General features: G+C 35.8%; 1 protein-coding gene across 2 annotated transcripts in view; it reads left to right on the top strand.

The window, feature by feature from the left end:
• LOC100521600 (uncharacterized) overlaps window positions 1–27,250 on the top strand; it is a 102,921-nt gene that overhangs the window by 13,850 nt on the left and 61,821 nt on the right. Inside the window, exons 2-7 of one of the 2 annotated variants that reach the window (XM_084980861.1) lie at window positions 7,593–7,925; window positions 8,926–9,070; window positions 10,990–11,168; window positions 16,936–17,113; window positions 20,995–21,130; window positions 25,754–25,874. The gene's annotated coding sequence lies outside the window, so the exon portion shown is untranslated. Of the gene's footprint in view, window positions 1–7,592; window positions 7,926–8,925; window positions 9,071–10,989; window positions 11,169–16,931; window positions 17,114–20,994; window positions 21,131–25,753; window positions 25,875–27,250 lie in introns of both variants that reach the window. The other variant, XR_014818289.1, reaches the window with a different exon arrangement.

Below are 27,250 nucleotides of genomic sequence, written 5' to 3'. Positions count from 1 at the left end.
CCCGGGGACTAATCTCTGGAGCCAAGGTCTTGGTACCCAGCCCCCACCCAGGCGTCCCCCGGCCTCCTCTCGGGGACTAACCTTCAGAGGCGAGGTCTCGGTGCCCAGCCCCCAACCAGGCGTCTCAATTTTTGGTGACTTTGCCCGTAGTTCAGATGGTCCGTTGGGTTCTTGATGGGTTTTTCCGTACTCCAACTTACTGACTGCTACACTCTTCTCTGCATCTGGAGATTCCTCCGGTTCGTTTGATCTTTCCCCCGTGTAGGTGACTTTCCAGGGTGCGGGATCCCTTTCTCCTCTGCAGTTCCCTTTCGGGAGCGCCCATCCCACTCGGATTCACCTTCTCTCACTCTCCTCTTTTCTCCCGTTCTGCCCAATAATTTCACGAACTTCTTGCCGTTATTGGAGTTTAGGTTCCTCTGCCAGCGATTGGTTGCTGTTCTATGTGAGTCATTTCTTCTGTAGATGTGCTTTTTTTGTTGTGTTTGTGTGAGAGGGCGAGCGTGTCCCCCTACTCCTCCGCCATCTTGTCCTCCCGTATCGGATTTTTCTTATTCTTTAGCTCACCTTTAGTCCTTTACCCTAAGGAATAATCATACTTTGCATCTCTGCAGAAAGTTTTGTAGCAACCTAAGACTGTAAAATAAGACTTTGGCTAAAAAATGGTCTGTATCAATAAAACGGAAATTTATGTAGTGATGTATAATGATATTTTAGAAAATAATGTCAGGTTCATGATGCATTGTTATGGAAAAACAAAGGTTACAATAAAACACTATGTAAAGCAAGACCTGTTATTTTAAACATACAAATCAGAAAATAGAGGCTAGCATACAGAGAAGACTAGAAAGAAATTTATCAAAATATTAATAGTGATTATCTATGGGTAGTGGATTTCCTAGTATTTTTTTTGTTTTGTTTTCCCTGTGCAACTAGATATTCCAAATGAACATTATGTTATCATTATAATTAATAAATTATTAAAAAATGCTGCCTTGAACATTGATAATATTTATTTGTGACAGTGTTATTTTACTGTTAGCTTATTTAATATTCTACTGTATCTTTTGGCTCCTAAAGTAACTCTTCCTTGAGAAAGTTAATTGAGCTGTTAGGTATGTAAACTTAGTATCTCAGGCTGTGTATAACTTCAGTTCAGGTCCTTTATATTGGTGGGTAAATTTAACCTTTGATAGACTTATCTATTGTCTTACTCAAAGTAGTTTCTTCAATAAAATTAGAATTTTCTATTTTACTTTAACCGATCATTTGGGAACTAGAGTAAAGTAATCCTTACTGAAGTTATCTTTAATTTTACTTTTCTAAAAGGAGTTGAATAAAGTCACTACTCAACTGGCTCAGGTCACTACACATTTGCAGGATAAGCAAGAATATGGCAGTCAGGTGAAAAGTCATCTTAAAGAATATAAAGAGAAACATCTCTCTTTAGAACAGAAAACTGAAGAATTAGAAGGTCAAATTAGGGTTTGTATAAAAGAAACTGAATTTCGCCATATTTTCTGTTCCTGTAGCAATGTAATTGATGACTCAGATGGAATCTAAGATTTCAAACTTTCAAACAAAGGTTAAGCTGTGATGTAAAAGTTTTAAAAATTAAAAAAAAAGAAAGATTTCTCATCATGGTGCAGGGGTTAACAAATCCGACGAGGAACCAAGAGGTTGCGGGTTCGGTCCCTGCCCTTGCTCAGTGGGTTAAGGATCCGGCGTTGCCATGAGTTGTGGTGTAGGTCGCAGATGCAGCTCGGATTCCATGCTGCTGTGGCTCTGGCGTACGTAGGCCAGCAGCTACAGCTCCGATCAGACCCCTAGCGTGGGAACCTCCATATGCCACGGGAGCTGCCCAAGAAATAGCAAAGAGACAAAAATAAATTAAATAAATAAATAAATAAATAAATATATATATAAATGGAGTTCCCATCGTGGCGCAGCAGAAATGAGTCCAACTAGGAACTATGAAGTTTCAGGTTCAATCCCTGGCCTTGCTCAGTGGGTTAAGGATCTGGCGTTGCCATGAGCTGTGGCGTAGGTTGCAGATTTGGCTTGGATTTGATGTTGCTGTAGGCTGTGACATTGCTAGGTGTAGGCTATAGCTCTGATTTGACCCCTAGCCTGGGAACCAAAAAAAATTACCTGTGCTTTTTCTTGTTTGATTTTTGAATTCCATCTTTACTTTTAACTTCTTTGTTAAAGGAGGGCTTTTGCAAATAGCAGTTAACATATATACTGGTTCCATGGTATGTGTAAATATTTCAAAGAGACAGCCAACCAGGGATCTACTCTGTAATTATGAGGAACTTATTTTTTGTTTTGCTATATCATTCCTGTCTCTTTCCCTCTTTATTCCAGTATAATATTCAGGGATGGCATATTTCTTCCTATTTTAAACTTTACATTTATACTCTTTGGGTTTTGTTTCTAATTTAATATCATTTAAATTTATTATAATTTACACTATGGTAAACTTCTTTCTTTAATACAACTCCAGATGAAAGTTTGGAGCTAAAGAGATTAAGTGGCTACACATATGAGAGAAGGATTTGACCTGAGTCCCTTGTCCTTTAAATTAAAACTGCTGTAAGTTAAAAATTTCTCAAGTTACTATATATATAAGTTATTCCTCCACTGTCAGATAAAGCACTTCTGTACAACTGTAGAATCCTGGGCTTTGAATTTGTATACATCCACATCCACATCAGTATAACGTGGAAGAAGAAAATTACATTTTCAGATCTTCTCTGCATTCCTTTTTTTATTTTCTTTATGGTCAATAACATGGCATGACAAATTACTCGACATAATGGTTGAAAAAAACAAAAAACTAATTTTTTAGATGAAGGCGTCTCATGAGAAGTCTATTTAAGTATCTTTTAAAAATAGTTATTTAGAACCAATAATATTTATTGTAACCTATCACAACATTGGATATTAGATATTTTTTCTAATCATTGTTTTAGAACGTATTCCATCTGTTACATAGAATTAACATAGTTACATTGAGTGTCAAATATAAGCCTTGAGTAAGAACTACAGGTACCTAGATTGGCTTATAAAATATTTAGGGCACAAAATTTTTTACTGCTATACAAGAAAATGTCTTGCTCATAGATTTTTGAACTATGTACTTAACAGTTTGACTTTTTTTTGGCTTCACCTATGGAATGTGGAAGGGCCTCAGCCAGGGATCAAACTTGCACCACCGCAGCAACCTGAGCTGCAGCAGTGACAATGCCGGATCCTTAATCTGCTGAGCCATTAGGGAACTCCTGACTTTTGTGAATTTGTAAAAGTGCCCACAGTTATATCTACATGAATGACACAAAAATCACACTGTGAAGAACAATGATCTCTAGATGAAGAGATTGAAGAAGCAAAATCAGAAGTTTAATTGGTTTTATGTTTAGGGTCAATAGGTGTTAATGAGAAGGATGACATGACAACTGCATTTTAGTTGTGAATAGTTCTAATTATCTCAGTATTATTAACTGTGATTATAAAGGAGTACATATTTTAAGTGGGCCCATGTGTGAACCTGTTACTTAGTTTTTTCGGACTTTAGTTCATAAATTTTACGCAGGTAACAAATATAATTATTTTAAGTTTTTCTCTTAGAGTTAATTTTGAAAATTAAAAACTCAGTGACTGCTTCTCCTATAGGAAGCCTGCTGCTAGGTTTTCTTAAATATTCCATGATAAATGGCAGCTTTATTCAGTGAAAGCTTCAGAGTGTATTTTTTATTATAACAGATATTTTTGGCTATTTTTGTGTGTTATGTCAACACCAGTTTGAATGTAAACAAAAGTGGTATAATGTTATAGTAGATAATTGACATTAAAGTTGTTATTATATTTCTTCAATAGAAATTGGAAGCTGATTCACTTGAAGTTAAAGCAAGCAAGGAGCAAGCTTTGCAGGATCTACAACAGCAAAGACAACTGAACACAGATTTAGAGCTTAGAGCTACAGAATTGAGTAAACAAGTTGAAGTGGAGAAAGAAACATAAGCTTAATGACTTAAGGGGGAGCATTGTAAACTAAGAATTAACATATTTTTAAGATTTCAATTTTATCATCACATCTTTAAGGATTTACTTGATTCTATAAACTGCTTATATTAACATGAATAAAAATAAATCCATATAATATGGTTAAATAGGAGGGCTTGTTACCAGTCACATTTCAGCAGACTTTGTCTTTAAATGCCAAATATTCCATTCCGACTGTGTTGACGGACTTGATCTGTGGCAAGAGCATGAAGATTTTTGACTCTCAGTAGTAAAGATGGAAGTTGGGTGCGTGGGAAAGTTACCTTTCAGAGAAATGAAATAAAACCCATCAATAATTAAGTTGTTTTACACCTTCATGGTTGCATCCTTGTTTTGGGAGGGATGACAAAATTTTTTTGTTCTCATATCTAGTACATTGGGTCCTGATACTGTGAATTTGAGGATATACAGGTGCAAATGGCATTTCTTCTCACTGATAACATCATAGTTTCCAGTGCTGACGTTTGGAGAGTACACCTGATCCTTTGTATCACCCACTAACTTGGTTGTCACCTCTGGAAGCCAGTCATGTGTCTTTGAAGGTGACCTCTGAGTTGCTTCTTGTTCTCTTTCCCAAGGACACTTATGGGATCAGTGGTTCTTTCCACTTCTACTAAGGTTTTTTTTGTTTGTTTTTTTGTTTTTTCCCTTTATACGAACATTTCCTATGTTGGGTCCTGCCTTTCTAGAGTACTACCTAAGAAAGGCAAGCTAGGTAAACATATCTAGAGTTTGACTAAACCCTCAACCTTGGTTGAAAGGCTCAGCCCACATAACAGGGCACAGGGCCCACCTTTCTCAAGGGCCACTGATGCTATTCAAGCCCACCAACTTCCATCTTATATTTTCATTCCTCTGCAGTTTAATATATTTTCAAATATCTTTTGTGATTTCTTCTTTGATCATGGTTAGTTAGAAGTATTTTGTTTACTTGTCAAATATTTGGGATTCTTGTAGATATCTTACTGTTACTGGTTTCTCATTTAATTCCACTGAGGTCAGAGAACATACTCAGACTTTTCAAACTGTTTTATTTAGGGCCCAGTATATGGCTTATCTTGGTTAATTTTCCTTGGGTACACATATGTGTTGTTGGGTAAAGTATTCCATAAATATCAATTAGGTTGAGGTAGTTGATAATATTGTTCTAATCTTCCATATCCTTGCCATTTTTTCCCTTCTGGTCATTTCTATCAGTTTCTGAGAACGGAGTGTTAAGGTTTCCCAGATCATGTGTGGTTTTTTTTTTTTCATTTTGATTTGTTTTGTTTTTTTATTACTAAGTGACTTTAAAAAAACAGCTAAGTTTTGCAGTCACTATGAAGGCCTTTATTTCTATTGCTGTCTTTGATTCACATAGTCATATGATTTTATAATAATTATTTGTGGGAAAGTTAAATAGCATAGTGAATAAATATATCAAGTCCTAATTTCAAGGTTGCTTGACATGGATTTTAATTATATTAAAATGGTAAAGTAATAATTAGTACAATGACTTTTCTGTTTAGACCTTTAAAAATCAGTGCGGTACAGGATCCTATGAATGTAGTTCACTTTTCTAGCTACTTTTTAGAAAGTAAAAGTAAGTTTCTGGGACTAAAAGTTAGAAATTTTCAAGGTATATGTGCAGCTCTGGTATTGTATTAATACCTAACTTCAATTATGTGGCTGATATAGCTTTTAATAATCTCTCTTTAACATATTGTTCAATTTATAGTAAGTACATTGATGGTAAAATACACTAGAAAGAGGATACATTCTAGAAATACTACTTTGCATCTGGTTTTATTTTCTCTTTAGAAACTTGTTGATCTTTAATATGTGCTTTTCCTTTGATATGCATATAAACATAATTGTATTCATTTTATGAAAAGAGAAGTCTTTAACTCTTACAGCAATATGTGCATTTCCTTATTCTTATAAATTTTTACTGATTTAGCTACAGAAAGCATTTTTTAAGGGGCAAATAATAACAAATCTCTTACATAATCTGCTAGGTTCTAAGATTACAATAAATCTTTTGTCCTTCCTCTATCTGAAATGAGATATTCTTCTATTTTTTTCCTACTTACCTTATGTGTTTTGAAGTTTAAGTCGTTTCAAAGATATAATGTGTTTTATGTTTTCAAGGAAGGAGGCAAATTTCTGTATGTTCAGGGGTTAATAGGTTCTTTAGAGTACAGGGAAAACTTTTCTGGCTGTCGTAGGCTAGGTTTGCTCTATGCACAGTTTTCTTTGGGGATTAAGTCAGGGGCGTTAGATGGTCTTGACTTTACCACTAATTTATTTACTTGAGGTAAATCTTCTTTATCTGTTAAATAGTCAGAACAGATGTTCTACGGCATTTTTTTGGTTGTGTGGTTTTATTATTTTTTGACTAAATTTTTTTTGCTTTTTTTAAAAAAAAAATTACAGTTAATTTATAATGTTGTACCAACTTCTGCTGTACAGAAAAGTGACCCAGTCATATACATGTATATATACATACACACACACACATATATACATATTACTTTTCTTATATTATCTTCCAAGATATAGTTCCCTGAGACTTGATATAGTTCCTGTGTTATACAATAGGACCTCATTGCTTATCCATTCTAAATGTAATAGTTTGCTTCTACTAACCTCAAACTCCCAGTCTGTCCCATTTCCCCTTGGCAACCACAAATCTGTAAGTCTGGGAGTCTGTTACTCTTTTGTAGATAGGTTCATTTTGTGCCATTTTTTTGAGGGGGGAGGGGCTGCCCATGGAGCTCCTGGGCCAGAGATCAGATTTAAGCTGCAGCTGAGACCTATGCCTCAGCTGCACCAATGCTGGATCCTTTAACCCACTGTGCTGGGCCAAGGATTGAACCTGCATCCTACCAATTCCATTGCGCCACAGTGGGAACTCCTGTGCCGTATTTCAGATTCTGCGTTTAAATGAAATAGGGTATTTGTCTTCCTCTTTTTTCTTAATTTCACTTGGTATGAGAATCTCTTGTTCCATATGTGTTGCTACAAATGGCATTACTTCATTCATTTTTATGGCTGAGTAGTATTCCATTGTATATATGTACCATATCTTCTTAATCCATTAATCTGTAGATGGACATTTAAGTTGTTTCCATGTCATGGCTATCGTGAATAGTGCTGCAGTGAACATGGGAGTGCATTTATCTTTTTGAATGAAAGTTTTGTCTCGATATATGGCCAGGAATAGGACTGCTGGGTCATATGGTAGTTCTGTATTTAGTTTTCTGAGGAATCTCCATATTATTGAACCTCCATGGTGGTTGTACCAATTTACATTCTCACCAACAGTGTAGGAAGGTGCCCTTTTCTCCACACCCTCTCCAGCCTTTGCTATTTGTAGACTTACTAATGATGGCCATTCTGACTGGTGTGAGGTGGTACTGGCTTGATACATTAAATTATTATTTTTACTTCTTAAGGATACAAAAAAGTTTAAAAAAGTAATAATTTATTTTGAATGGTAAATTAGAGGTGATAAATTATGCATTATTAAATTTTTTCTTAAATAGCATATCCAGTACAAAGTTGGATCTACAGAAGAAATCTGAAGCACTTGAAAATATTAAGCAAGTGCTTACCAAGCAAGAAGAAGGAAAAAAAAATCCTTAAACAAGAAAATAGAAAATTTAAGTCAAAATGCAAAAATGCAGCAGGAAGAATTGAATAACAAAATTCAAGCAGCAGTGACAGAACTACACAAAGTGAAGATGGAGAAAGAAACTCTAGTAACAGAGCTTTCTGGAGCAAAAGAGGAATTATCAAAAGTTTCTGATTCTTTGAAGAACTCCAGAAGTGAATTTGAAAAGGAAAGTCAGAAGGGAAAAGCTGCTATATTAGATATGGTTAGTTGTTTATATTTACTTTTTTTTTTAAGCAGAAGTGATAATATTTAAAATGTACTGATTCTTCTGCCTAATTCATATTTGACATTTTCTTTTTTGCTTTATAGGGCCACACCCATGGCATGTGAAAATTCCCACAGGAGGGGTTGGATTGGAGCCACAGCTGCAGGCCTACAACACAGCCACAGCAATGTGGGATCTGAGCTGCATCTGTGACCTACACAACAGCTCATGGCAATGCCAGATCCTTAACCCACTGGGTGAGGCAAAGGCCAGGGATCAAACCCGTACCGTCATGGTTACTAGTTGGATTCATTTCTGCCAAGCCACAATGGAAACTCCTAAAAAAAAGATTTTCATGTTACTTTTATGTTCCTTTCTGTTTGGAGAAAACATCTATCTGTACACATTCCCTCTTAAAGTATATGTGATTATTTTTATTTATCATTTCAACACTTTCTTTTTAAGAATTTCCTTGCTTCCTTTTTTTTGAAGCATATTATTCTACGTTTAAAATAGCATAATTTGGAATTACCTGGTGGCTCAGGGAGTTAAGGATCCAGCATTGTCATTGCTGTGGCTTGGGTCATTGCCGTGGTGTGCATGGGTTTGATCCCTGGCCAGAGAACTTTTGCACACCACAGATGTGATCAAAAAAACCAAACCATATCCACAACCACATAAGTTATTTAATTTAATTAATTCTGTGACAAAAAATGTGGCTTCCAAACCAAAGTTTTCTAAAATCTTGCCCAAATACTATCTAAATTATTTATTGTGACTCTTGGTTGATGATTGAAACACTTAGCCTTTTCCTGTTCCTCCTTCCTTACTGCTATAATACTTGCCTGTTTTTATTAATGAAATGGGATTATTTTGTCCCATCTTCAATGATCAGCAATTCTGGTTTATTTCCTTCTAACGACCTTATAAGCTTGTAAACCAAAAGTCTTATTTTACTACAGATATTTTCGGCATAATATAGTTTCCATTTTTTTAGGAGAAAACCTGCAAAGATTTAAAGCATCACCTTGAAGTACAGATAGAATGCGCACATAAGGAACAGAATGAACTGAAAAACTCACTTGAAAAAGAGGAGCTAAGATTTTCTTTTTCTGTAACAAAATATGTTATAGCATAATAAGGTATTTATATTTTCAAAATATTTTCAGTGATAATTAGGTCAAAAGAAGGTTTATTTCATTTGTGTTCTACCGACTACTAAAAAGATTTAACCTAGTTTTTGATAAGAGGCCTAAAATAAAAGTAGTTAATTAAAGATGGAAAATTGAGTAATCTAACTATAGAGTTATAATTAGATAATTTAGATTAAGGCAGACTACTATGGATAAAAAAAAGTCTTGATAGGCTTTCCATAGAAATGAAATTTTAAGGGCAATTTCATGGACATTGATATTAATATATTTGATAATGGTTGTTTAACAATGAAGAGATTTGTTGGCGTTCCTGTCATGGCTCAATGGTTAACAAACCCGACTAGTGTCTATGAGGATGCAGGTTTGATCCCTGGCCTCGCTTCGTGGGTTAAGGATCCAGCGTTGCCATGAGCTGTGGTGTAGGTTGCAGATACAGCTTGGATCTGCTGTTGCTGTAGCTGTGGTGGAGACAGGCATTTACAGCTCCGATTTGACCCCTAGCCTGGGAATCTCCATGTGCCACAAGTGCGGCCCTAAAAAGACAAAAAAAAAAAAAAAAAAAAAAAAAAAGATTTTCTGTGGTTAATACTTCTGTTGTTCTCCATCAAAAGAAGCAAGAGTATAATATACATTAAGCGAGTATAGTAATATGTTGCTATTTTTTCTGAAGGCATACCTCCAGCAGCCAGAGTCCAGGCATGTAGCTTTCTAGAGATCTGATTTGATAAAGTAGTGAAACCTGGTCCTGACACATCTGTAGTGTTGTGTTCTGGTTGTTGCTTGAAAGAAGACACCTGTGTTTTAGATGCCAACATGTAACTGGCAAAATTATGGTGGTTTAGTGTATAAGTTCTGAATCCAGATTGTCCAGATTTATATCCTGGTTGTGCCACTTAATAGCTGTGCTGTCTTGCCTTGTCTTAGGCTGACAACTTGATCTCTCTGTGTTCCAGTTTTCTCAGTAGAAGATAAGGCTAATAAGAGAATGTTCACTATAGAATTATTTTGAGAAATAAATTGGTTAATATATTTCAAAGTGCTTAGAAAACCAGCTTAACAAAATAAATGGTCAAATGTTAGCTATTACTTTGTCATTGGTTATCATAACCAGTGGTACTTGTTAATCATTATTGTTATACTACCTGATTCCTGCTTTGCACAAAATATTTCCCTTTGTGTTGGAGATAAGCTGAAGCACTGAATTTTTTTCAAAAGTTACTCAGAATACGGTCAAATTGCTCAAATTATGTTCATAGTGAAATATGCATAAAACATGAAACATGACCTTAGCTAGAAATGTCGGAGAATGTGTAGTTCTCCTTGGCCACAGAGGAACCTCTCTTAGCTTCTATATGATGTCTAATTTTGAACAGAACTATATCCTAGTAGATTGTAAAAAGAAGGTATTAACAAAATATTCCTCAGATCTCTAAATGACAAATTGTGTGCGGTATAGTTTAGTTTCATCAAATACTAAACATATTTGCCAAAATTATTTTGGTTTTATTGCAGTTAATATGAAGCTGTCCTTTCTGATGGTGGCTAACAGGCTCAGGTAGCATTTGCATATCCTTGAAAGGCAGTAGACATTTCAGCAATCTAGAGATGAATGCTGTTTTTCCCTATGTTATGATGTAAAGGAATAGTCCATTTCCAAGCTCTATCCAAATATATAAGTTAAAAAGGAAAGGAGGATTAAACAAATATTGAAGATTAATTCAGCATGCCATCTAATAGTGTATAGTGTCAGTCATGAAAGCTCTGTGAGGACAGGGATTTTTCTTTTGTGGTTTACTAGTGGATTGTTTATGGCCATCAGACCCAGTAGTTTCTACTTAGAGTAGTGCTTAGCTTGAAGTAGGGTGAATGGATAAAAGAATGCTAAACAGATTTTTATTTTCTTTTAGACTTCTCATCAGTTGAAATTGGAGTGCAATTCAATGCAGGGACAACTAATGCAGGCCCAGAAGAGTTTAAAACAAAAGGAAAAAGAAGAACAACGACTTCAGGGTAACAGAAATGAGTTAAAGCAACTGACTGAACAGAAGAAAAAGCAAATTGAAGCACTCCAAGGAGAGATTAAAAGGTAGTGATATTTGTTTTCTTTTTATGGGAAGATAGTGATATTTGTTTTCTTTTTATGGGAAGATAGTGATATTTGTTTTCTTTTTATGGGAAGCAAAATTGTGCATTGAAAATAGTAACATGATAATTAACACAGATGAGGTGCAACAAAGAAAAATTTATACATGCTCAAATTTTTTGAAGTTAAAATACACAACTGTACTTCTATGATTGACTAAGTCTGGATTTCCATTCACTGTAATCATGTTGTTCGATAATTCTTATAACACTAATCATTTGTTTGATAGACAAAACTTTTTGTAAAATAAGATACAACAACATTGAGAAAAATGTATAAACATCTCTAGTGTATTAGAAAATTTTAAAGGAATTTAGCAATAAATTATCCTTATTAAGGGAAATAATCAAGATAAAAAATCACAATGTGAGATATATTTATATCTACTATAACGTATATAATGTAGGTTTCATATGGTTATAATTGTTTGATACTTTTAAGTTAAATCATAATGGTTTTTATTTCCAAACCTATGATAAGTTATTATTAAGCATCTGTTCTTCATTCTTAAATATGTTTTAATATTTGTCCAGACCAAGAGTTGATAAAAGTGGAATGAACTTAGTGTTTGAACAAAATGAGGTTTTCCTCATGGTTGTTCTATGTTAATTCATGCAGGGAGAAGGGAGATATAAAATCCTTAATATGTAGAACCAAATACTTCATAGCATTAAGAGCTGGCTTGTCATATTACTAGAGGAAAAAAAATAACCCCACAAATACATTCTTTTATGTGGACCTCTGTTTTACAACCATTATTATGGCTGCTTTACAAAAGAGTAATTTTCTAATGACCCTTTATTCTTTTTTTGTGTGTTATCATATGTAATCAGAAGTCAGGATATAATTATCACAATATGTATTTTGGTTTATGATTTGATATCTTGAGTTCATTTGTTTTTTCAAAATCCATTAGCCTCAAGAGTTCCCATTGTGGCTCAGGGGTTAAAGAATCTGACTAGGAACCATGAGGTTTCAAGTTCGATCCCTGGCCTTTCTCAGTGGGTTAAGGATCTGGCAGTTGTGGTGAGCTATGGTGTAGGTTGTAGACGAGGCTCAGATCTGGCATGGCTGTGGCTGTGGCATAGGCTGGCAGTTGCAGCTCCAATTAGACCCCTAGTCTGGGAACCTCAATATGCCTTGGGTGCAGTGCTAGAAAAAGACAAAAACAAACAAACCAAAGAAATCCATTAGTCTCATATTAAAGTATTCCTTAGATCATTTTTATAGCACCTGATTTAATAAGTAAAAAGTCTTAACAACTATTAGCACATTTTCTTTTTTTTAAATTACTAGCTACAACAAGATTTCTTCCAGATTTATGGTTAATGTATATTTCTTCTACTTTGCATGGCTTTACTAGATACCACCTTAAGAATTATGAGATTTAGAGGAAGTGTTGTTATCAGTAGTTGTCTTACATGGGTCTGTTAAAACAAATATACCATAGACTAGGTGGCTTAACACAATAAGCATTGATTTCTCAGAGTTCTGGAGACTGGGAAACTTAGAATAAAGGTACTTGGCATAGCTAGTGTCTGATGAGGGTCCACTCTGGCTTGTAGACAGCTGTATCCTGATATGACTGAGAACAGTTATCTCATTCCTTCTTAGAAGGGCACTAATCCCATTCACAAGGATTCCACCCCCATCATCTAATGATCTCCCAAAGATCCACTTCTACATACCATTACATTGGGGATCTAGGCTTAAACGTGCATTTTGGAGACATTCATTCACAGTAAGTAGTTCACTTATGCTAGTGCATGGATGCCAGAAAAAGGGACACAATTTTTAACCCTGAGGGAGTGCTGGGTGGATATCCAGTCTCTAAATTAGTTTTGGAATTTGGAGTAACTAGAGAATCATTGAGAGGCAAGAGTAGTTTGGCTTTATTGAGGAGCAGCATAATATCCTGGAAAGAAGGTAAATTTTAGAGTCAGGCAGATCTGAATTTAAATTTCATGTTATACGTATTATTAGGTTTATGGTCACAGGGAAGTGATTCATCTTTCTGAATTAATATAATGGGGTCATAGAGTTGTTGTCTACTCTGCCAGTGTCATGTTGCAAACAAAATAGTTGTGGGATAGTATATGGAAGTAGGCAAGCTGTGATCCAAGACTGTCAGTGCGCACGGCAAACCACACAGTGATGGTCTGTGGAAACTTATTAGTGGGCCACAGGGAAATAGGAAAAACAGGGATAAAGTTTAGGGTATAGATGTGTATGTGTACATACACTATATATAAGACACACATGCATATACTTCCTTTTTTTTAATGTGATTGTTTGGGAACCACTGAACAAGGATCCAGCACGGCTGTAAGTTATCGGTTCCTACAGCAACTTTATTTGAAACCTAATGTGGGAATACAGATTGAATAGGATATGGCCCCTATTCTTAAGTAGCTTATAATTTAATGAGGAAGCTGGTATGTAAGGACAAAGAAAATTGTAATAAAAAAGAGAAAAAAATAGAGCTCAGTAGAAGTTTTGGCTGGCTTTTTAGAGGAGCTGGCATTTCAACTGGATCTTTAAAGATGATTATAATTTTGAAAAGTTAAAAAAAGGAAGAAGGAGTTCCCATTGTGGCTAAGTGGTAACGCACCTGACCAGTACCCATGAGAATTCGGGTTTGATCCCTGGCCCTGCTCAGTGGGTTAAGGATCCAGCATTGCCAGAAGCTGTGGCACAGATGCGGCTTGAATCTGGTGTTGCCATGCCTGTGGTGTAGGCTGGCAGCCTCAGCTCCGAATTGTCCCCTAGCCTGGGAACTTCTATATGCCATGGGTTCTGCCCTAAATAAATGAAGAAAGCAGATATTTCAAGGAGGAAGCAATACTAGCAAAGTTTTTGAAACTTAAAAAGATGTCATTATAGGAGGTTCGCTATTGGAATACATGGTAAGTGGAGAAGTGAGGGGAGATAAGGCTACAGAATTGGGTGAAGTAAGATCAGAGTAGATGGATAACTGTTTCTACATTAAATACTTGATATTGGAAGGTTAAAGGTTTTTAAGAAGGGGGAAATGTGATCATACCTGTTTTAGTACAAAAACTGATCACTGTGTGAAGGGTAAATTGCAAATGACGGACCCTCCTGTATTCTCCTTTGGAATGTTGGATTTAATTCCATTAAAATAATTATCAAACTGTTACATTGACCTGTTGTTTTTTTTAACCTACCCACTAATAAATTTGAATTTCCAAAATCAGAGAACTGTGTTTTCTAACAAATAAGCTATCAGTGATTTAAAAAGAATGAATGGATGAATCAATGAATGAGCCTGTCATTTGGAGTTGATAAAATGAAGGTCCAAATATAAGCCCCAGAGGGCAATGATGATCATTGTTAAGACTTTGTAGAGTACTTTGGTGAATAAAGAGAAAGAAATCTGGATTTGTGGGGGGGTGATGTTAAAGTAGTAGTCTACCAAAAAAAAAAATGCAGTATAGTCTTCAACATGAAAAATAATGTCATAATGAAGAATCATTGGAGGGGATATGGGGTATTATCTGATAATGTATGGGTGATCAATGCCCTTCCCCCCCTTAGGCATCCCCTTCCCCACCATCTCCCAGCAATCTGCTTCCTAACTCAGTTGCACCTATCTCTTTTTATTTATTTTTTTTTGGCTGCACCCATGGCACTCAGAAGTTCCTGGGCCAGGCACTGAATCTGAGCTGCAGCTGCAGCCTATGCCACAGCTGTAGCCATGCGAGATTGCTTCACCCACAGCACCACAGTGGGACTCCTCTATCTCCTTTTCTTATTTCCCAACTTCCATAATCTTTGTCCAGGTTTTGTCTTATATGGACTATTATAAGATCCTCTTAGTGGAGTTTTGGGCTCTATTTGTCCACTTCCCATCTATTTGTCATTCATTCATTCAAGAAATATTACTAGGTATGTATTTTATGCCATGGGCACATTTCTGGGTGTTGGAGATGTGGCTGTGAGCATACAAGTAACCTGTTCTCATGGATTTACACCTTCTTGAGGGGGGAAGAGGCTTCACAAAAGACAGTGATGGATTTAGCCCTGCTAAAAGGCTGGGTGATCAAAGAAGCTTCTCTGAAGAGGTTTGAGCTGGTACATGAAATACACGAGCCATACATACAGTGCTCAGGAGAACAAGTACAGAGATCTTTGGCTACAGCAAGCATGGTAGTTTCTAAAAACAAGTATAGTAGGAGAGAGGAAGAGTCATATGAGCTGAGCTCAGCGAAGCAGACAAAGCATAAACATGCAAACTTGTAGATTATAACAGAATGATATATTTTATTTGAAGGACAATTAGAATCAATTAGGAAATTTTGAGCAGAAAATGATGGGATATGACTGAAGGGAGATAAAGGAGCAAGCAAGGAGGGCACTGAAAAACTATTGCAGTAGTCCAGAAAGTCCATGATGATGGCATGAACTAAAGTGTTACAAGTGAATGATTTGGAAGTGTCTTTTGGAAGTTAAATCATCAGGGCTTGCTGATAGATTGGATGGTGAGAGATGCTGGAAAGAAGAGTCAGGAATAACTCTAGGTTTCTGGCTTGTGAAGGTGGATGGATGGCCATATTTATTGGGGGAAATAGTAGCTTTTTGAGGAGGAGGATTGTTGTCAGGAGTCAAGAATTCTGCTTGAGGTAGATATCTATCAGTCAGTCAAGGGAAGATGTCTGGGAAGTCCTTTGATATAATGAGCTCAAAGTTCAGGCAGAGGTTGGAGCTAGAGACTTAAATTCAGAAGTCAACTGTAAATAAAGTACTTAAAGCTATGAGTCTAGTTAGGATATTCTAAAGAGAGACTGTTTATAGAATAAAAGCAGCCTAGGGATGGAACCCTGGGGTCTTGTACTACAGAGCGATCAAAGGCAGTAGTAAGAGATTTTAGGAAGGAAGAATAACCAGTGAGGTAATAGGTTAACCTAAAACACAAGATGTTTTGGAAACCAGGTTCAAGAAATGTTTCTAGCAGGGACCATCATCAGCTATTTTAAGGACTGCTGGAATGTTCAGTAAGATGTGGACAAGAACATGAATATTGGATTGTGGAACAAAAAGGTTGCTGATAAATTCAACAGCAGGTTCATGGAAGTAGTAAGTTTATTTTAAAAGCCAAGTGCTTCTTCTCATACTATACATACATATCTTCTAATTACATCATAATTTGTGCACATCTCTTGAATCTTCTTAAAGACTGAAAACAAGTTTAGAGGAGTTGGACCTTTGCAGGATTTTCATTTCTTTTTCTGCCTTGATGTTAATGAACATGCCCTTAGAAATTTCTTGGGTCATTCTTGAATTTTAGGGAGCAGAAACAATACACTTGAGCTCAGTAATGGCTTTGAAATTCTTTCATGCAGAAAATTCCTCTAGTTCAACCTTAACTTTCAGCATCTTCTAAAGCATGCATAGCACTCTATCTTCCATCAGAAAGTAGTTGTTACTCTCAGTCTCCTGAGACCTTGGTACTTGACACTTACCAGTGAAAATATTTTTTTCTTTACTTAATTCTTTTTTTAATTGGGACTTGTCAGATTTTGTAATTCTTTAATTTTGTATTTCTAAGTAAGATACTCTTTATTACAGTGGAATTTTAAGACATAACTTTAGTTTGTTCTCAGGAATCTTAGTTATTGGATTTCATTCTGTATTTGTAACTGGATTTTTGTATGCATACTGTTTTAAATAACTTGTATGTTTCAGATAGAACTTGAGAATAAACTACAGCAGCAGTCAACACAAGCAGCACAGGAACTTGCAGCAGAGAAAGAGAAAATATCAGTGTTACAAAATGCCTATGAAAAAAATCAGGAAACTCTAAAGCAGCTTCAGTCTGATTTCTATGGGAAGGAATCTGAACTTCTTGCCACAAGCAAGATCTCAAGGTATCATAAAAACTCACTATGTTATTGATAAATATTAAATGATTGATCTGAACCCAGATGGGCAGGGAATGTTAGTATTTGTGGAATATCATACTTGTTTTCTTTTGAATTATTTTTGGAGAAATATGCTTTTTAAAAAATAAGTTGTGGGAATTCGTGTCGTGGCTCAGTGGTAACAAACCCAACTAGTATCCATGAAGGTGAGGTTTTGATCCCTGGCCTTTCTTAGTGGGTTAAGGTTCCAGTGTTGCCATGAGCTGTGGTGTAGGTCGCAGATGCAGCTTGGGTCCCGTGTTGCTGTGGTGTAGGCTGGCAACTGTAGCCCTGATTTGTCCCTTAGCCTGTGAACTTCCATATCCATGGGTGCAGCCCTAAAAAGGCAAGGAAGAAAAGGAAGGAAGAAAGGAAAAGAGAAAAGAAAAAGAATTCTACTGCAGTGCCTTGGGGAGGCATGGGTTTGATCCCTGGCCTGGAGCAGGGGGTTCAAGGACAGCTGCCACTCAGATTCAATCCCTGGCTTGGGACCTTCCATATGCCATGGGTGTGGCCATTTAAAAACAACCACAAAACCCCATACAAATGTATCTTTAAATAGTGAAACAATTTGGAAATATGTTAACTGTCGTATTAGCTTATCAAAGGACTTTGCTGCCTATGTAAAAAAAATAACTTATAAAGGACTGCTGTTAGAAAATCCAAGGAGTTTTCAATGTAAACCACTTGTGAAAATGGAAGCAATTTTATTGTTGCTTCTCAAGAAAGACTGACTTTAATTTTATGGATTTGTTAACTTCCCAAGACTATTGGAATGCATAATGGTTAAAATCGGGAGATTATAACTCAAAGTAAATTTAACCTTAATTATCTAAACATATCTGGATACCTTGTCCTTGGCAATACTATTTGATTAGATAAAGTATCATTAAAATGAATGATATACAAAAAAGGTAAATAATTTTTATGTAGCATTAAGTTATCAGTTCTCTACAGGAGATGGAACATTTCTATTCTCTCAAAGAAGACTTAGCCAGTCCTCTTTTTTGTCGTGGTGAAATATTATGCTTTTTGATCCTTTAATGTGTATGGTTTTTTGTTTGTTTGTTTCTTTGTATAAAGTGCCTTATTGACAAATTTTGTCAAATCACAGAATATTTATAATATACATAAATATACTATGTTTTATTCATAAGCTGTTTTAGGGAAGGCTTTATGAAGGAGGTAGGACTTGACCAGGTCCTGAAGGATCTAAGAATTTGAATACCCAGAGTCCTGAGAGAGATCCGTTCACTCAGGGGCACATTTGAGAAAAGGTGCTGCAGCAGGAACCAGCAAAGCTGGGAGTCAACATAATTGTCTTGCCAGAGTGATGGTTGGTGTCTGGAAGTTTAAAAGGTTGGGTTCAAATTGTGAAGTATCTTAGATGCCTAGCAGGGATGACTGGAGTTTATATTTGGGGGAGAGGAGAAGAGTCATCTAAGCAGAGGAATAAAATGAAAAAAAAAATTTGTAGGCAACTTAACCTGGAAGTTGTTTAAAGACAGCTTAGTTTGGACCTGAGGTAAATTAGTGCCATGGAGATTAAAGAGGCTGTCTCCCTTCCTCCTCCATAAACTCCAGCAGTCTAGGTGTGAATTGATTATGACTGGGGTTAAAAAGGTTGGAACAGAAGAGATTAATGGGAGAGAGACAATGAAACAAAAAGGATGAATAACATATAGGTAGAGAGGAGGTGAAGGAATTGTTGGTGACTAATGATCTGACAAAGAAACAGGAGATTGGGTAAAAGAATTTTCATAGGGCCAACAATAGATATTTTATATATATCAAGTTCAAAATCAACAAGTTGTTTTAAGGAAAAAAATACCACCTCGACATTTAGAAAGCATCTTACTTGCTGTATTCTCTAAGTAGCTTTAAATTACTATTTTTTTTCCCTTTAGAACACTATTGAAAGTTGGGGAGGGTTGGTGGAAGAGTTTGGACTTTATCCTAAAAGAAGGAGGATTTGCAAGGATTTGTATTTTATTTAGGCCAATAACTGGCAGCAGGATAAGGATGGATTGTAGGGGAACCTGGGTGAATGTGGGGATGAGACAGAGGAGACTGTGCCATAGTCCAAGTGAAGATGATGGTGGCTTGAGCTGGTAGGAGGAAGGATGGGAAATGCAGATGAACTGGAAGGACTATTTGGTGACAGAGAAGATGATATGTAAAGACTGACTGTAAAAGATCTACAGAAATCACACTTTTTCTTCATATGTATGTTATTTACGCATGAGAATAACAACAAGTCTTAGATCTTTTAAATCAGTATTTTTTCATTAAGCCAACTATTTTTGTCTAAAATGTTATGTCTTGTTCTAATTTTATACCTGAAAGAATGCAAATGTAAATATGGGAAGAAGAGAAAGACAGAGGGCTAAGGCTGCCATGGAGTTTTACAACTGCTGAGAGGCCATGAATAGATCTTTCTTCCAAAGCTTCCTTCTGCCTGTGAGACTGAAGCCCTGCTTGGCTGGTGACAGGCCTAATGTTTGCACAATAACAGAACTGTGACTGGATCTCAGCTCTTCTGATTCATGATTCTTTTACCATCATTTCACTAAATTTTTTTTTAATAGAAGTATTGACATTTAATTCCTTCCAAAGTGAGAAGTTATCTGAACTACTTAATAAAAGGAATTCCTAGGAACATTCAAATCAAATTTATAGGTCAGAATAAAGGATGGTTATTGGCCATTCTTTTGCTTCCGTGATTTTTTCAATTTTATGATTCTTATTGTTTCCATTATAGTTGGTTTAGTGTTCTGTCAATTTCTCCCACACAGCATCGTATTTGTTAAATAATCTTGTGTACAAGAGAGAAAAGGAAGAAGTTCAGAACCATGTAACATGACACCCAAGTCAGGGGTGCCATCTGTGGGCATGTGGTGTATCTAGACACCAGTGAAATGCAAGTCCGGCTGGCTTGATCTATGCCTTTAGCCCCATCTGCTGGATTATTAATGAAATACTAAAGTTTGTGACTGGGTATTCCAAATTGGCCATGCTGTAGGTTATTCTTTCTTGTCAAGAAAGTTCATAGAAATGGAATTTAACTATAGATTTTGTACCGTGAATGAAGTGAGAATTCTAGGATAGTAAGTTTAAAATTAAATATAAACCTTGTTAGCCTAATACTATTCCTTATATCATTTCATCAGATATCAAGAATAAGTAACAACTAAAATTTCTAAAATTTTATTTTGAAAAAAGAAAAATTTTTGGACCAAAAAAAGCTACCACAGAATAATGCAGAAATTCCTTTTTGGCTACACTACTATGTGTTTAGGGTATTCCAGGATCAGGTTTGGTATTTGTTCTACTCAGGAATTTGCTTATTCTGGTGGGAGTCAGTGGGTTAAAGTAGCCCCAGTAAAACCACTAAATGAGAGAAGGCGTTCTCCAACGTAAAAAGATCCTGAGCAGATGAAAATATCCTGGCCTGCAGCCAGGAAAAGGAATATATAGCAGTGTATTGCTGAATGACACAAATGAATATTTAGAGGCAAAGTCGAAGAGTATGTCTTGGCATCTTCAGAAAATAGTAGCACAGATTTTGAGCTTGATTTTAAAAGATTTAGTCATTAGGTTTTTGTGAGAGTTTACAATGTTATAGGCAGCTATTTAAACCACAGGCATTTTGGAGTTTGTATATTATCTTGCTCAAGGGCATAACATACTATCTTTTTAGAGTGTACTGCTTTCTACTGTGCATATGTTAACTGTTATGTTTCTATAGAAATTTACTAAACAATGACATATAATAATCTGGGGAAATTTTTTTATAAGTCTGTGAAAGAGACGCTTTCTCTAGCATAGGAGGGCTTGATTTCAAACAGGAATCAAATTGGAAACCAAAATAAACTGATTCGAGAACTGAAGACTGCCAGGACTTCTTTGGAGCAAGATTCAGCCAAGAAAGAAGAGCAGTTGAAGGAGCAGTAGAAACCACTACAAGATGTTCAGAAAGAAAAGGTATTTTATTTTCTAACTAAATCTAGAATCTTCAGAGTTACAATGGCCATAGAGATCATCTAGTCAAACCTCTTAACCAGTAAAGGCATCACCTTATATTCAACAGCTAAGATGGGCATCAAGGTTATAAATAAGAGACTCTTGGTGACTGTAATTCTAATCCTAGGAGGTTATTCTTTACAGCTTCCTTGCCATTTCTTATTGCTCTTTTTAGTTATACAAAGGAGTCTGTTTTTTTATATCATAGACCCTTGGTTATTCAAAAAAAGATACTATAGCTCCTCAATTATTTCTCATATAACATGTTATCCTCTGGATATAGAAATCAGGTATGAAAGGTCTAGGAATAATTGAGTGTGTTAAGAATTCTTAATATTAATAACCAGCTTTTTTCTAAGAGGAAGTGTGGGTTTATTTTATATAAATGATGCTAAGTTATAAAGTTGAAAGTACTGGTTATATGACCAGTACACATAATGATCAGTTATATTTCTATATAAAAGATAAATGCAGATTCTAAGAAACATTTGATTTTTGGTTTCATAACTGAGATCATGTATTTCCATCAGTGGATAGAATATTCTTAAGTGTACAATTTATGAAGGTATTTGTGTGTGTGTGTGTGTGTGTGTGTGCGCACTTGTATGTATATCTGTTAATTGTGCAGTTCCTGGAAATTATCTTCAACTAAAAACTAGGGGGATGTTTTTGTGGGGATGGGACCGGTGAAGCTGGAATGAAATTTATGACTTATGGCACAAGTTTAGAAAATTCTGACAGAACTATAGTTTACAGGCCTTTAATTACAAGGGCATGAGATCATGCAGCTCTTGTTTTAGTTTTGGTTCTACTTCTAATAGATTATTGAACTTTTCTAAGCCTTTGTCCCTTTACCTATAAAATGAGGATTAAAAGGAGCTATGTGGTATAGAGATTAGATTAGACATATAGTTCTCCTCTTTAGGTGCCTTATGTAAAGATAGTGAGAGTAATAATATTAATAAGCATAAGAAGGTGTTTTAGCTCAAGTTTGGCCAGACACTATTTACTTTATAGTATTAACTATTTAGTCCTTATAACATTATTATTGTTCATATTGTATAAACAAGGACACAGGAACAAGAGAAGGTAGGTAATTTGCTCAAGTTAACTTAGGTTAAAGGGGCAGAGACAGTCATAAACAGTAGCAGTCATTTTTGTTAATTTTCAGTTAAGTAGTTAAAATTATTTTTTTAATAAGTTATTTTTCTATAGTCACTGAAAAAGAACTAGTAAATGAAAAATCTAAATTGGCAGAGATTGAGGAAATTAAATGTGGACAAGAAAAATAAATTGCTAAATTGAGTGAAGAACCTAAGTCTCACAAGCAAGAAAGCATAAAGATATGTGAAGATAATCATTGTTTTTCCTCTGTATTTTTTAGTGCTTGTTAAAAAAAAGTGTATATATATACACACACACACATTTATTTATTAAGAACATACTTTGTGGGAGTCCCCACCATAGCCCAGTGGGTTAGGAATCAAACTGCAATGGCTCGGGTTGCTGCAGAGGTGTCAGGTTTGATTCCAAGAGCAGTGGGAATTGCCTTGGCTTAGGTCACAACTGCAGCTCAGATTCAATCCCTGGCCTGGGAACTTCCATATGATGTGGGTGCAGCCATAAAAAGAAAAAAACAACATACTTTATGCCAGGAACCATTGTTTTGTTATTTTTGACAAATATTCTTGCTCTCAGTGCTTTTGTGTTGCAGAATATCTATACATATATTGAAACTGTTACTTCTGTTTTCAGATGACTAAATAATGAGAAGTAACCCTAAAAATTTAGATTTTATTGAGATGCTAATCAAGAAAGCTATCAATTAAAAGAATTATGTGCGTTCCCATCATTGCTCAGTGGTTAACAAATCCAACTAGGAACCACGAGTTTGTGGGTTCAATCCCTGGCCTCGATCCGTCATTGCCGTGAGCTGTGGTGTAGGTCACAGATGTGGCTCAGATCCTGTGTTGCTGTGGCTGTGGTGCAGGTGGGTGGCTACAGCTCTGATTAGACCCCTGGCCTGGGAACCTCCATATGCTGCAGGAGTGGCCTTAGAAAAGGCAAAAAGACAAAAAATAAAAGAGTTATAGATAGCAAACTTCAAAATATCTAAGTTTAGAATTAAGATTTTAAGAGATTCTGTTTTTATAATTGTTTTTCTTCCTAAAATACTTAAATCTCTTTTTTTTTTTTTTTGTTTGGGGCAAGGAGTAGCAAATTTGTTAGGACTGAGAAGATTGTGTAGTAGTGCCCCAAAGAACCATTTCACTGAAGGTGGAATTTAGGTGGTATATATACACAATGGAATACTACTCAGCCATAAAAACGAACGACATAATGCCATTGGCAGCAACATGGATGGAACTAGAGAATCTCATCCTGAGTGAAGTGAGCCAGAAAGACAAAGACAAATACCATATGACATCACTTATAACTGGAATCGAATATCCAGCACAAATGAACATCTCCTCAGAAAAGAAAATCATGGACTTGGAGAAGGGACTTGTGGCTGCCTGATGGGAGGGGGACGGAGTGGAAGGGATCGGGAGCTTGGGCTTATCAGACACAACTTAGAACAGATTTACAAGGAGATCCTGCTGAATAGCATTGAGAACTTTGTCTAGATACTCATGTTGCCACAGAAGAAAGGGTGGGGAAAAATGTAATTGTAATGTATACATGTAAGGATAACTTGATCCCCTTGCTGTACAGTGGGAAAAAAAGCAGATGAAAAAGGAAGAAGTTGAACTGAGGAAAGAATTTATGGAGAAGGGAGCTAAACTGGTCAGTAAGTTAATGGTGGGAGGTGTGTTTTTTTAATTTTTTTTTAAGGTACAGTTGATTCATAATCATGTGCCAATTGCTGCTGTACAGCAAAGTGACCCAGTCATCCATATATACACATTCCTCTTCCTGTAGTATCATCCATCATGTTCTATCCCAAGATTAGATATAGTTCCCTTTGCTGTACAGTACAATGGGAGGTTTTGTAATTGATTTTGTAAATTAATTCAGTGAGAGAGGATTTTTCTACTTAAAAGTTATAATTCAAGTGCTCAACTGACACTTTACTGTTCAATTTAAGACTGATGTGATTGACTTAAATAGCTGACATGTGATAGGAAATATAATTTTTGGCTTATGTAAGTGAAAGTTCAGTAGAACATAATTAAAAAAAAAAAAAAAACCTTTTAGTGCCAGTAAAACAAACTAACCTCTAACTATGTAGTCTGCGGTAGATGGCATGAACGTTAGTTATATTGAACTCATTTTTTTGGTCACAGTGAATGCTGATAAGGGGAAGTGGAGATTTCAGTTGGGAATTGTGATGACCAATTGTGTGACCAAAAGTCTACTTTCCCCTCCCTAACTTGCGTGTGCCAAATGGGAAGCATCTGGCTTTCCTCTAGTGAATGAGGTCCAAATAGCCCCAGATAACTTGACTGTGGAATGTTTTCATTGAATTGCAATTTCAGGTTCACACAGTGATTTGAAGTATTGTGTTTTTGGCATGTTGATGGAGACCAAGGGATGCATGTGTAATTTAAGACATAAGAAAAGTCGAGCTTTATCTCCAGGGCACCTTGCTATCCCTGATTATGGTTATTCTTCTGCTGTAGTGGAAAAAAGGAAAATCTTAAATTGATTTACTTCAGCTTGATTTTATAAGAAACCTGCTGAACATCATTTCAGCATTGTGGCCTTTAAGCCAGTTCAAAATACACAGATATTTGTGGAATCCATTCTACTAGTGTCTTCTTTCCCAAAGAAGTAGTAGTAGTTATGCAGCTGGTATTTTAAATTCGACAAATTTATTTTTTTTACTTTATTTTTGTAATAGATTTTTTTTACTCACCGTTTTTCCTATTCTCAGCATTCTGAAAGAAAAGAAAAAGAAGTAGCAGTGCAGAAGCATGAGGAAAACTAGGCTAAACATACCATGCAGATAGCTGCATTAAATGAAAACCTGGGCACTGTAAAGAAGGAGTGGCAGTCCAGTCAGCAGTGAGTCAGTGAGCTCAAGAAGCAGATGGGGGAGTTCCCGTCGTGGCTCAGTGGTTAACGAATCTGACTAGGAACCATGAGGTTGTGGGTTCGATCCCTGGCCTTGCTCAGTGGGTTAAGCATCCGGCGTTGCCATGAGCTGTGGTGTAGGCCGCAAATGCAGCTGGGATCCCCCGTTGCTGTGGCTTTGGCCCTCCATATGCTGCGAGGTGTGGCTCTAGAAAAGAAAAAAAAAAAAAAAAAGCAGATGGATGACTTACAGGGAAAAATCATGGTATTGGAAGCAACAGTTCAGAATAATCATGATGAAAGAAGGGCACTACCAGAAAGGTGACTGATGTCTAATAAAAATAATGTATTTCCATTCTAAGTGATAAAGACTTACATATTGCACATTGAAAAAAACTGAAGTCTTGAGAATAGTGCTCCAACAGGTATTTAAGTAGCCATTTAGAAACTACTCATTACAACAGATGGTTGAAATTCATGTATTATGCTTCAGACTGCTAAAGTAGTTCATTATCTGTGTTGGGGGGTCTTTAATTATTTTTTTAATGTTTTTGTGATTTGTTCTAGGTGTCTTAAAGGAGAAGGTAAAATAGAAAAGCTTCAAACCAAAGTACTAGAGTTGCAAAGAAAGCTGGATAATAAAACTGCAGCAGTGCAGGAGCTGGGCAAAGAGAATCAGTCCCTTCAGGTAAGTCGCCTGGTGATGTGCAGCAGTTTTTTAGTCTAGAATTTACCTCTTAGTAAAAAGCATATTTTGAACATTAAAAAAATCTCATATATACATACTTTTAAATGGCTGCTGTCTGTGTAATAATATTGTAGGTGTTATGGGTAATTAAATACAAGATTTAAAGACTTCAGGGATTCCAAGGAGTATAGAGACATGTCATTCATGAATTGTCAGTATTAGGAGAAGTCAAGAACACAAAGGCATGAATGAGTTGCTGTGTGTTAAAGAAGTGATCTGAATATATATGCTTGGAGTCTCAAGGAAGGATTGCTCCCTAGGGTTAGAATAAATGGGAAATTACCAAAGGTTAGAAATTTCCAGTGCTTTTGAGAGATAAAATTTGCTTTGCTTTATTGTCATTCAGACTTAAGATTGTAGCACTTTTTGATAATGGAAGATGACCAAATTATTTCTGATTTTCAAAATGTTATCCATTTGAAAACTTGGGCACCAATCATTCTTAAAAGTGTGGAATATTATAATGTGCTGAAACTTTTTAAAATAGATCAGACCTACACAAACACTGAATAGAAAGTGGGCTAACGACAATGAAGTACAGAGCTGAAGCACCTGTGGGAAAGGCTTTTCAGTCACAGTGAGATGGGATTTTATTCCACAGTTGACTGTTTTAACCATCAGAATTGTCCTGCATTTGATAGACTTTAAAAGTTTTGCCATTTATTAACTTTAACTTATAACTACGTAGAACAATTAAATTTATGCAGTCTAGTTTCTGATTAGCATATATTTTAACTTTAAATTCATTTGTTGCCTTCCTACTGATTCACTTTCTAGAATAATCATTTTCTGAACCACAGCATCATTATTAAACTCATACATTTTATCATCATTGAGTTATTTTAAAGGAAGAAAAAGCAGAGATTAAAAAAATCATTTTAAATAATACCATCATGTGATGTTTCAAATTTATATTCTGATTGTAGAAATGATGCCTGAAATATTTGGCAAGTAGAAATAGTTTTTCACCTGATAGGACTGTTTTATTAACACTTTAAAAATGCCTCGCATGGTTTTTTGAAAATTCTAAGATCAATCTCATATTGAAATTTTTAGTGTAGTATATAACTAGTAAGCATTCAAATTAATCAAAGGATTAAATCAGCATTGAGATTTGTTATTAAATAAACCTTGAAATAGTATACTTTCAAAGTGCAGTTGGCCTATTCTTGTAGTCTCATAATTTTGATATAGTTGTTATGCTTGAAAATGTTTATTTTTTTGTTGTTGTTTACAGCATCACTGCAGACAATGTGGAAATATCTTCTGTGCTGAGTGTTCAGCCAAAAATGCCTTAACTCCTTCTTCTAAGAAGC

The sequence above is a fragment of the Sus scrofa genome, chromosome 10 (genome assembly GCF_054392235.1).
Source record: "Sus scrofa isolate SSC_HxYL_T2T_F1_AM1 chromosome 10, Sscrofa_HxYL_maternal_Yorkshire_Landrace_v2.0, whole genome shotgun sequence".
Taxonomy (NCBI): domain Eukaryota; kingdom Metazoa; phylum Chordata; class Mammalia; order Artiodactyla; family Suidae; genus Sus; species Sus scrofa.
Note: the sequence above shows the minus strand (reverse complement) of the source record. Positions and strands in the feature narration are given on the sequence as shown.